At 41.6% G+C, this 11,845-nt stretch overlaps 2 pseudogenes; both read left to right on the forward strand.

Annotated features, from left to right (window-relative positions):
* The first annotated feature begins 2,591 nt into the window (after window positions 1–2,591).
* LOC149752847 (uncharacterized) lies at window positions 2,592–4,149 on the forward strand (annotated as a pseudogene).
* On the forward strand, window positions 4,148–11,359 carry LOC149752848 (uncharacterized; annotated as a pseudogene).
* Window positions 11,360–11,845: the final 486 nt, after the last annotated feature.

Raw genomic sequence — 11,845 nt, forward strand, 5'->3', positions numbered from 1 at the left:
GAAGAAGTGCACTTTTTGCACCGATAAGCATGTATTTCTAGGATTTGTTGTTAGTGCACAAGGCTTACAGGTTGATGAAGAGAAGGTACGAGCAATCCAAGAGTCGCCGAGTCCCACAAGTGTTGGCAATGTTCGTATTTTTCATGGACTTGCTAGTTTTTACCGGCGGTTTGTGAAGGACTTTAGTAGCATAGCCGCACCACTTACCGAAGTGATCAAGAAGAACGTCGGATTTAGATGGGGAGAAGAACAAGAGAAGGTGTTTCAGCTAATCAAAGAGAAGCTAACCAACGCCCCCTTATTGTCTTTACCTAACTTTTCTAAAATGTTTGAGATTGAATGTGATGCTTCAGGTATTGGTATAGGCACAGTTCTTATGCAGGAGGGACGACCAATTGCTTACTTCAGCGAGAAATTAAGCAGGGCAGCCTTAAACTACCCGACTTATGACAAGGAGTTGTATGCATTGGTTTGAGCTTTGGAGACATGGCAGCATTGCCTATGGCCTAAGGAGTTCGTGATTCACACCGATCATGAGTCCTCGACGGGCCAACACTTGAAGGGCCAGCACAAGCTAAATAAAAGGCATGCTCGTTGGGTAGAGTTCATTGAGACGTTTCCATATGTCATCCGATATAAGCAAGGTAAGAAGAATGTGGTCGCTGATGCACTTTCTCGCAGGTATGCATTACTCTCTACACTTGATGCAAAATTGCTTGGATTTGAACACATTAAAGGTTTATACATTGATGACCATGAATTTTGTGAAGAGTACCGGGCTTGTGAGAAAAATGCTTGTGGTAGATGTTGAAAAGCCTATTGTATTTAAAAAGCCTTTGGGTTATTTGAAGGGCAGATCATATTTTTTCAGAAAATTGGTGAGTTTTTATTCTCTTTGGTTCTTTGAAGGACTATTTGAACTTATCGGAATTTTCCGTGGCGATCATCCTCGACTTATCAAGCGGATTCCCACTACCGTTTGTGGCATCTTCCGGTTCTTGTTTCACATTAAACAATGGGTTGAGGTCAAATATACCAAAATTCTTGTTTTTGTTGAAGCAACGAGTCGAGGTCTCCCAACCAAACCTGGTCATGGGCGTTCTTGGGTTTTCCTATTGTTTGACGGGTCTCGTTATTCTTGACGGTGTTCGCATCATTTGGTATCAGAGCCAAGGATTTCTCATCTCAGGTTTGCCTATCCCATTTAGATTTAGTTTTCTTTCTCTTATCTGGCCGAATCTGTTGTGGCCGAATTGGTTTTAGCCCTAAGTTCGAATTTTGTTGTTTTGTTGTGCCTTAATTCCGTGTTCTTTAGCTTTCCAAATTCAGTTTGACATATCATAGTTTTGCCGAATTTCTTTCTTTACCCATTCCGCTCGTAATCTGTTTATTCTAATTTTAATTCGAAATCTTATTCTATTATTAGCAAAAGAAAGAATCTGATCACCAAAAAAAAAAAGAGTAAAAAGACTTGACAAAAAAAATTTCGTTTGATTTCACCCATTTTGGTTTCAGTAAGCCCGAAAATCAACTCACCCCAAAGACCAAAAAAATTTTCGTGGAAATTTTGCTGAATTGTGCTTCTGAAAATCTAATCACCCATATCCCTTGTTTTCTTAGTTTTGAACTTGAATTCCCTTGGTGAGTTCTTGGTGAATTGTTGCTGGAAAGAGGATTATTGAGTGGAAAAAGGCAAGAGTGGAGTCATGTCTCACAATAGTGCCGAAGGTGCTACGGGAGTGGCTGATCCAAAGCTGTTTATGGAGGCGAAGATGGGTGAGATGAGGCGTATAATGAGGTTGGAGTTAGAGCAGGTTCATGAGCAGATGGATCGGATGGAGAATACACGTTTGGAGCAGCCACAAAAACGCTCCTAATTTGCGTAGGAGGGAAAGAATCCAACATCAGGGAGTGAAAGATGAAGATGGAGAGTATTATGGGGCTGGTTTTGATGAAGAAGAAGATCAGGATTCGGTTATTGGTAACAGGAGATATGGAGGACGGTTTAGAGAAGATAGGTTTAGAGAAGTTGGAAATCGGGAAGATAACAATTTGGGTAGTATTAAGATGAAAATTCCAGCATTTCAAGGAAGAAATGATCCCAAGGCTTATCTTGAGTGGGAGAAAAAGGTAGAGTTAGTGTTCGATTGCCACAACTACTCCGAAATGAAGAAGGTAAAACTTGCTGCCATTGAATTTTCTGACTATAATATTGCGTGGTGGGATCAGTTAGTGATGAGGAAGCGGTTTGTGCCCAGCCATTTCCGCCGGGAGTTGTACAATAAATTGCAAACGCTCAGACAAGGTAACTGGAGTGTGGAGGATTATCATCAAGAGATGGAGACTGCTATGATCCGGGGTAATATCGAAGAAGACCGAGAGGCTACTATGGCTATGTTCTTGAATGGCATGAATCAAGAAATTCATGATAGGGCGGAGATGCAGCATTATGTGGAATTGGAGGATATGGTGCACATGGCCATCAAGGTGGAGCAACAACTCGAGAGGATGGCTGGTACACGCGCATCCCATAATTCGGGTTTTTCCGATGGAAACCGAGTCATGTGAAGGAAGAGGAGAAACCAGCTGCAAAACCCAAATTCGAGCCAAAACAAGAGACAACCAACCATGGCACTCAAGGTAAATCTGACCCTTCCACTTCTCGAAACCGTGACATTAAGTATTTTAAATGTCAAGGCAGGGGTCACATAGCAAGTCAATTCCCGAACAAACGAGTCATGGTGATAAGGGGTAACGGAGAGATCGAAACTGACGACGAGTCCGATACCGACTCTATGCCACCATTGGAGGATGTGGATGATGAAGAATATGCGGTCCAAGGTGAATTGTTGGTGTCAAGAAGACTCCTAAGCTTGCAAGCAAAAGAAGTTGAAGAAGTGCAGCGGGAGAACATCTTTCATACTAGGTGCTATGTCAAAGACAAGGTTATGTAGTTTGATTGTTGATGGAGGAAGTTGTACTAATGTTGCAAGCACAACCTTGGTGGAGAAATTAGGACTGCCCATACTGAAACATCCTAGGCCGTACAAGTTACAATGGCTGAATAATAGTGGCGAGGTAAAGGTGAATAAGCGTGTTTTGGTTTCGTTCCGCATCGGAAAATATGAAGATGAAGTTTTGTGTGATGTTGCTCCGATGCAAGCTGGACATTTACTATAAGGCCGACCGTGGCAATTCGATCGGAGAGTTAAGCATGATGGCTTCACCAACAATTACTCGTTCGTGCTCAGACAAAAACCCATCACTCTTGTACGGATGACACCGAAACAGGTTTATGACGATCAAGTGAGGTTGCAAAAAGAGAGTGATCAAAAGAAAGAGAGTGAGCAAAAGAAAAAGAGTGAAAATAGGAGAGTGGCCGAGCAAAATGAGAGAGAAAAAGAAAATCAAAATTCAGCCAAAGAGAGAAATTCAGAGAAGAAAGAAAAGAATTTCTATGCAAAAGTGAGTGAGATTAAGCGAGCAATGTTTTCAAATCAGCCGATGATTGTACTTTTGTATAAGGAGGCATTTCTAAACACTAACGAACTTGACCCTGCTTTTTTCCAGTTCTGTTGTTTCTCTTTTGCAGGATTTTGAGGATGTCTTTCCCGAGGAAACACCACATGGATTACCCCCAATTCGAGGGATTGAACATCAAATTGACTTTGTTCCTGGTGCGACAATTCCAAATCGACCAGCCTATAGGAGCAATCCCGAGGAGACAAAGGAGCTTCAACGGCAGGTAAGTGAGTTGTTGGAGAAGGGGTACGTGAGGGAGAGCATGAGTCCGTGCGCCATTCCCATTTTACTTGTACCTAAGAAGGATGGGACGTGGAGAATGTGCGTTGATTGCCGAGCCATCAACAACATAATGGTAAAGTATCCTCATCCTATTCCTCGCTTAAATGACATGTTAGATGAGTTGCATGGTTCTTGTGTGTTCTCTAAGATTGATTTAAAGAGTGGTTATCATCAGTTAGAATGAAAGAAGAAGATGAATGGAAAACTGCTTTTAAAACAAAATATGGTTTGTATGAATGGTTAGTTATGCCTTTTGGTTTGACTAATGCACCAAGCACTTTTATGAGACTTATGAATCATGTTTTGCGTGCATTTATAGGCAGGTTTGTTGTTCTCTATTTTGATGAGGAAGCGGTTTGTGCCCAGCCATTACCACCGGGAGTTGTACAATAAATTGCAAATGCTCAGACAAGGTAACCGGAGTGTGGAGGATTATCATCAAGAGATGGAGATTGCTATGATCCGGGCTAATATCGAAGAAAACCGTGAGGCTACTATGGCTAGGTTCTTGAATGGCTTGAATCAAGAAATTCATGATAGGGTGGAGATGCAGCATTATGTGGAATTGGAGGATATGGTGCACATGGCCATCAAGGTGGAGCAACAACTCAAGAGGAGGGGTGGTACACGTGCATCCCATAGTTCGGTTTTTTCCCATGGAAACCGAGTCATGTGAAGAAAGAGGAGAAACCAGCTGGAAAACCCAAATTCGAGCCAAAACGAGAGACAACCAACCATGGCACTCAAGGTAAATCTGACCCTTCCACTTCTTGAAACCGTGACATTAAGTATTTTAAATGTCAAGGCTCACATAGCAAGTTAGTGCCCGAACAAAAGAGTCATGGTGATAAGGGGTAACGGAGAGATCGAAACCGATGACGAGTCCGATACCGACTCTATGCCACCATTGGAGGACGTGGATGATGAAGAATATGCGGTCCAAGGTGAATTGTTGGTGTCAAGAAGACTCCAAGCTTGCAAGCAAAAGAAGTTGAAGAAGTGCAGCGGGAGAACATCTTTCATACTAGGTGCTATGTCAAAGACGAGGTATGTAGTATGATTATTGATGGAGGAAGTTGTACTAATGTTGCAAGCACAACCTTGGTGGAAAAATTAGGACTGCCCATACTGCAACATCCTAGGCTGTACAAGTTACAATGGCTGAATGATAGTGGCGAGGTAAAGGTTAATAAGCGTGTTTTGGTTTCATTCCGCATCGAAAAATATGAAGATGAAATTTTGTGTGATGTAGCTCCGATGCAAGCTGGACATTTACTATTAGGCGGACAGTGGCAATTCGATCGGAGAGTTAAGCATGATGGCTTCACCAACAAATACTCGTTCGTGCTCAACCAAAAACCCAACACTATTGTACCGATGACACCGAAACAGATTTATGACGATCAAGTGAGGTTGCAAAAAGAGAGTGATCAAAAGAAAAAGAGTGAAAATCGGAGAGTGGCCGAGCAAAATGAGAGAGAAAAAGAAAATCAAAATTCAGCCAATGAGAGAAATTCATAGAAGAAACAAAAGAATTTCTATGCAAAAGTGAGTGAGATTAAGCGAGCAATGTTTTCAAAACATCCGATGATTGTACTTTTGTACAAGGAGGCATTTTTCAACACTAACGAACTTGACCCTGCTTTGCCGAGTTCTGTTTTTTCTCTTTTGCAGGAATTTGAGGATGTCTTTCCCGAGGAAACACCACATGGATTACCACCAATTCGAGGGATTGAACATCAAATTGACTTTGTTCCTGGTGCGACAATTCCAAACCGACCAGCCTATAGGGGCAATCCCGAGGAGACAAAGGAGCTTCAACGGCAGGTAAATGAGTTGTTGGAGAAGGGGTACGTGAGGGAGAGCGTGAGTCCATGCGCCGTTCCAGTTTTACTTGTGCCTAGAAGGATGGGACGTGGAGAATGTGCATTGATTGCTGAGCCATCAACAACATAACGGTAAAGTATCGTCATCCTATTCCTCGCTTAGATGACATGTTAGATGAGTTGCATGGTTCTTGTGTGTTGTCTAAGATTGATTTAAAGAGTGGTTATCATCAGATTAGAATGAAAGAAGAAGATGAATGGAAAACTGCTTTTAAAACAAAATATGGTTTGTATGAATGGTTAGTTATGCCTTTTGGTTTGACTAATGCACCAAGCACTTTTATGAGACTTATGAATCATGTTTTGCGTGCATTTATAGGCAGGTTTGTTGTTCTCTATTTTGATGATATACTCATTTATAGCAAAAACTTGGATGATCATGTCGTACATTTGAAATCGATTTTAGATGTGCTTTGGAAAGAAAAGTTATTTGCTAACATGAAGAAGTGCACTTTTTGCACCGATAAGCATGTATTTCTAGGATTTGTTGTTAGTGCACAAGGCTTACAGGTTGATGAAGAGAAGGTACGAGCAATCCAAGAGTGGCCGAGTCCCACAAGTGTAGGCAATGTTCGTAGTTTTCATGGACTTGCTAGTTTTTACTGGCGGTTTGAGAAGGACTTTAGTAGCATAGCCGCACTACTTACCGAAGTGATCAAGAAGAACGTCGGATTTAGGTGGGGAGAAGTACAAGAGAAGGCGTTTCAGCTAATCAAAGAGAAGCTAACCAACGCCTCCTTATTGTCTTGGCCTAACTTTTCTAAAATGTTTGAGATTGAATGTGATGCTTCAGGTATTGGTATAGGCGCAGTTCTTATGCAGGAGGGACGACCAATTGCTTACTTCAGCGGGAAATTAAGCAGGGTAGCCTTAAACTACCCGACTTATGACAAGGAGTTGTATGCATTGGTTTGAGCTTTGGAGACATGGCAGCACTGTTTATGGCCTAAGGAGTTCGTGATTCACACCAATCATGAGTACTCGAAACACTTGAAGGGCCAACACAAGCTAAATAAAAGGCATGCTCGTTGGGTAGAGTTCATTGAGACGTTTCCATATGTCATCTGGTATAAGCAAGGTAAGGAGAATGTGGTCGCTGATGCACTTTCTCGCAGGTATGAATTACTCTCTACACTTGATGCAAAATTGCTTGGATTTGAACACATTAAAAGTTTATACATTGACGACCATGAATTTTGTGAAGAGTACCGGGCTTGTGAGAAAAACGCTTGTGGTAGATGTTGAAAAGCCTTTTGTATTTAAAAAAGCCTTTGGCTTATTCGAAGGGCAGATCATATTGTTTCAGAAAATTGGTGAGTTTTTATTCTCTTTGGTTCTTTGAAGGACTATTCGAACTTATCGGAATTTTCCATGGCGTTCATCATCGGCTTATCAAGCGGATTCCCACTACCATTTGTGGCATCTTCCGGTTCTTGTTTCGCATTAAATAATGGTTGAGGTCAAATATACCAAAATTCTTATTTTTGTTGAAGCAACGAGTCGAGGTCTCCCAACCAAACCTGGTCGTGGGCGTTCTTGGGTTTCCCTATTGTTTGACGGGTCTCGTTATTCTTGACGGGGTTTGCATCATTTGGTATCAGAGCCAATGATTTCTTGTCTCAGGTTTGCCTATCCCATTTAAATTTAGTTTCCTTTTTCTTATCTGGCCGAATCTGCTATGGCCGAATTGGTTTTAGCCCTAAGTTCGAATTTTGTTGTTTCCTTGTTCCTTAATTCCGTGTTCTTTAGCTTTCCAAATTCGGTTTGACATATCATAGTTTTGCCGAATTTCTTTCTTTACCCATTCCGCTCGTAATCTGTTTGTTCTAATTTTATTTCGAAATCTTATTCTATTATTAGCAAAAGAAGGAATCTGATCACCAAGAAAAAAAAACAGTAAAAAGACTCGACAAAAAATTTTTCGTTTGATTTCACCCATTTTGGTTTCAATAAGCCCGAAAATCAACTCACCCCAAAGACCAAAAAAATTTTCATGGAAAATTTGCTGAATTGTGCTTCTGAAAATCTAATCACCCATATCCCTTGTTTTCTTACTTTTAAACTTGAATTCCCTTGTTGAGTTCTTGGTGAATTGTTGCTGGAAAGAGGATTATTGAGTGGAAAAAGGCAAGTGTGGAATCATGTCTCACAATAGTGCCGAAGGTGCTACGGGAGTGGCTGATCCAAAGCTATTTATGGAGGCGAGCAGGTTCATGAGCAGATGGATCGGATGGAGAATACACATTTGAAGCAGCCAAAAAAACGCTCCTAATTTGCGTAGGAGGGCAAGAGTCCAACATCAGGGAGTGAGAGATGAAGATGGAGAGGTATTATGGGGCTGGTTTTGTATTTCTAGGATTTGTTGTTAGTGCACAAGGCTTACAGGTTGATGAAGAGAAGGTACGAGCAATCCAAGAGTGGCCGAGTCCCACAAGTGTAGGCAATGTTCGTAGTTTTCATGGACTTGCTAGTTTTTACCGGCGGTTTGTGAAGGACTTTAGTAGCATAGCCGCACCACTTATCGAAGTGATCAAGGAGAATGTCGGATTTAGATGGGGAGAAGAACAACAGAAGGCGTTTCAGCTAATCAAAGAGAAGCTAACCAACGCCCCCTTATTGTCTTTACCTAACTTTTCTAAAACATTTGATATTAAATGTGATGCTTCAGGTATTGGTATAGGCGCAGTTCTTATGTAGGAGGGACGACCAATTGCTTACTTCAGCGAGAAATTAAGCGGGGCAGCCTTAAACTACCCAACTTATGACAAGGAATTGTATGCATTGGTTCGAGCTTTGGAGACATGGCAGCACTGCCTATGGCCTAAGGAGTTCGTGATTCACACCGATCTTGAGTCCTCGAAACACTTGAAGGGCCAACACAAGATAAATAAAAGGCATGCTCGTTGGGTCAAGTTCATTGAGACGTTTCCATATCTCATGCGGTATAAGCAAGGTAAGGAGAATGTGGTCACTGATGCACTTTCTCGCAGGTTTGCATTACTCTCTACACTTGATGCAAAATTGCTTGGATTTGAGCACATTAAAAGTTTATACATTGATGGCCATGAATTTTGTGAAGACTACCGGGCTTGTGAGAAAAACGCTTTTGGTAAGTTCTTTAGACATGATGTATTCTTGTTTCGAGAAAATAAGTTATGTGTGCCTAACTGATCTATGGGGGATTTGTTGGTGCCCCATGGAGGGGGATTAATGGGACATTTTGGGGTAGCTAAGACCTTAGCTGTTTTGCAGGAACAATTGGCCACACAAGAAACGAGATGTTGAGCGGATTTGTGGTAGATGTGTTACATGTAGGCAAGCTAAATCCGGAGTGCAGCCCAACGGTTCGTATTCTCCTTTGCCCATTCATAGTGAGCCTTGGATTGATATTTCAATGGACTTTGTGTTAGGATTGCCTAGGACTAAACGTGGAAGAGATTCGATTTTTGTGGTTGTGGATAGATTTTCTAAGATGGCACACTTTAATCCATGTCACAAAACGAATCTTCGCAAGTTGCTGATTTGTTCTTTAGGGAGATTGTGAGATTACATGGCATGCCTAGAATCATTGTTTCGGATAGAGATGCTAAGTTCTTGAGCAACTTTTAGAAGACTTTATGCTGTAAGCTAGGTATCAAGCTTTTGTTTTCTACTACTTGTCACCCACAAACTGATGGTCAAGCCGAAGTAGTGAATAGGACTTTGTCTACTTTGTTGAGGGTTATGATTAAAAGAACATCAAAATATGAGAGGATTGTTTGCCACATGTTGAGTTTGCTTATAATCGTGCTATTCATTCTGCTACTAAGTTTTATGGTTTTAATCCTTCGACTCCATTGGATTTATCTCCATTACCTGTTTCTGAGCGTGTTAATTTGGATGGAAAGAAAAAGGCAGAATTTGTGAAGCAGATACATGAGAAGGCAAGGCTCAATATAGAGAGGAGAACAGAGCAATATGCAAAATAAGCCAACAAAGGGCGACATAAGCTGATTTTTGAACCCGGAGATTGGGTTTGGTTGCATATGAGATGTCACGGCACCTCGAATCGGGGTTGGACCGGACGCGGATCAAGGTATAAAGCAGATCAGTCGTTGGACGGGTTTGAGGTCTGAGCGTGCTTTCTAGAGATTTGGGCAACTTGGAGACCAAATCTCAGCCCTAGGATCACCTAGGGAAACGTGTGCAAGATCTAGAAGGAATACCCAAGAACATGGGGCCGGAGGCACCTGCTCCAAGGCGTGTATTGGCAAGAATACATGCTTGTTCATCATTAGGAGGAAAGCTGCTACAATGAGTCTGATTCAGTGTTGAGGGCCTATCTCATGGGCTGAATCCGGAAAATTGGGATGCATAGAAATGTGTGCCACTGATAGAGGTACGTGTTATAAGTCTCCAGAAGGCAAGGGACACGTTTTTAACACATTTTCTAACTGAAAGATAGATGGTTAGAAAACGTGGCTGTAACACTGTTTCCACACGTTCTCACATTGAGGGGCATTTCAGGAACTTTATAGAAGTCCGTTCAAAGTGGGAAAGGTTCCATCTGGGAGGAGTTTTCATTTTGAATCCAACGAATCCCGTTTCGTGGTAATCCGAGTTCGGTTAGGGCACGAACTTGGCCGTTTCAGCTGATTGCGTAGAATCCTGCGGGAATCGGGGTTTTCCTATCTTATCTAGAATTCATCCTTATCTTGTACATGGGAAGTTGAGTTCGTGAGGGACTTGTAATTGGAGGTTGCTCCTCTATAAGAGGACCCTCAAAGGGGAGGGATTGGTATCGGATAGAGCTCGAGAGACCAGAGAGAGAGCAGGAGAGCTTATTGTAATCAGTTGAGTGGTGGTTATTTAATAAAGTTCTCTTCCTTTGTATTTCTCTTTCTCCTTCGTAGTATTTTCTGGTGTTGTGTTTCACTGCATTATTGTTGTTAGGCATGACCTAAGTCATAGAGACTAGGTTCCCACGCCAGGAAGGCTGATCGGTTATCTTCGGTAGACCGAGCCGCACGTTGTTGGGATCCGCTCTGAGATCCCTTTGTACGTGACAGAGAAAAGAGAAATTTCCGGCGCAAAGATGTTCCAAACTGCTTCCAAGAGGGGATGGTCCTTTCCAAGTTCTAGAGCGCATCAATGACAACGCTTACAAGCTAGAATTGTCCGGTGAGTACAATGTTAGTGCTACTTTCAATATTACTGATTTGAGTCCTTTTGATGTAGGTGATGATTTGAGGGCAAATCCTTTTCAAGAGGAGGGGAATGATGCAAATAATGGCATGACTACAAAGGAACCCGTTCAAGTTCCAACTAGGACGGTTACTAGAGCACGAGCTAAAGTGTTCAAGGAGGCATTAAACGGGCTGGTTAAACAAGTTTGGGCTCAAGCAAATTTGTGGAGGTCCATTGAAGGTGATGAACATGTTCCACAAGGCTGGAATTCCATAATTCAAAGCTGTGGAATAATCCGAAAGAAATCCTCAAAGATTGCACCACAATTGGCGTGTTATTGGGGCTTAGTTTCCATCCTTGGTTGCTTTCCCATTTTGAATCATCAAGAAGAATAAGTGGCTGCAATTTCAAGCAACCTTTTCAAGACAGCTCATTTAGTTTCCTTATTTAATATTTTAGGTTCATAATTTCGGTTTTGTAAGAAAAAAGGAATCAGAAAATTTCTTGTTTCATTTTAGTTGTTTAGGCGAATTTAAGGCAGCCTATTTTGGGGTTTTCATTTTTTTCGCAGCTGCAAATTCGTGGACCTTTTGTATTTAAAAAGCCTTTGGCTTATTCGAAGGGCAGATCATATTTTTTCAGAAAATTGGTGAGTTTTTATTCTCTTTGGTTCTTTGAAGGACTACTCTGATAGAGACGCAACCAGCCCATCTAAAGATCCTTTGCATTGAATTGAAGGTCCTATGACTAGGGCCAAGACTAAGAGGATGAAACAAGCTTTGGAAAGCTTGATCATAAAAATCAAAGAAAAAGAAGACCAACGTGAGATAGAGGTTGCACCTAATTGGGTCACTTTCATACAATTGGGTGAAGATGCTTTGAGTCCAACCTGAAGACAACACTTTGGAAAGTCCAAATCACATGACAAGAAGCATTCATGGGAAGGCTAACTTTCCTATTGTATTTGGATTTTCGTGCATATTTTTGGG

Source organism: Phoenix dactylifera, chromosome 9, assembly GCF_051530095.1.
Source record: "Phoenix dactylifera cultivar Ajwa chromosome 9, Ajwa_hap1_PhDact_Kaust_v1.1, whole genome shotgun sequence".
Lineage (NCBI taxonomy): Eukaryota > Viridiplantae > Streptophyta > Magnoliopsida > Arecales > Arecaceae > Phoenix > Phoenix dactylifera.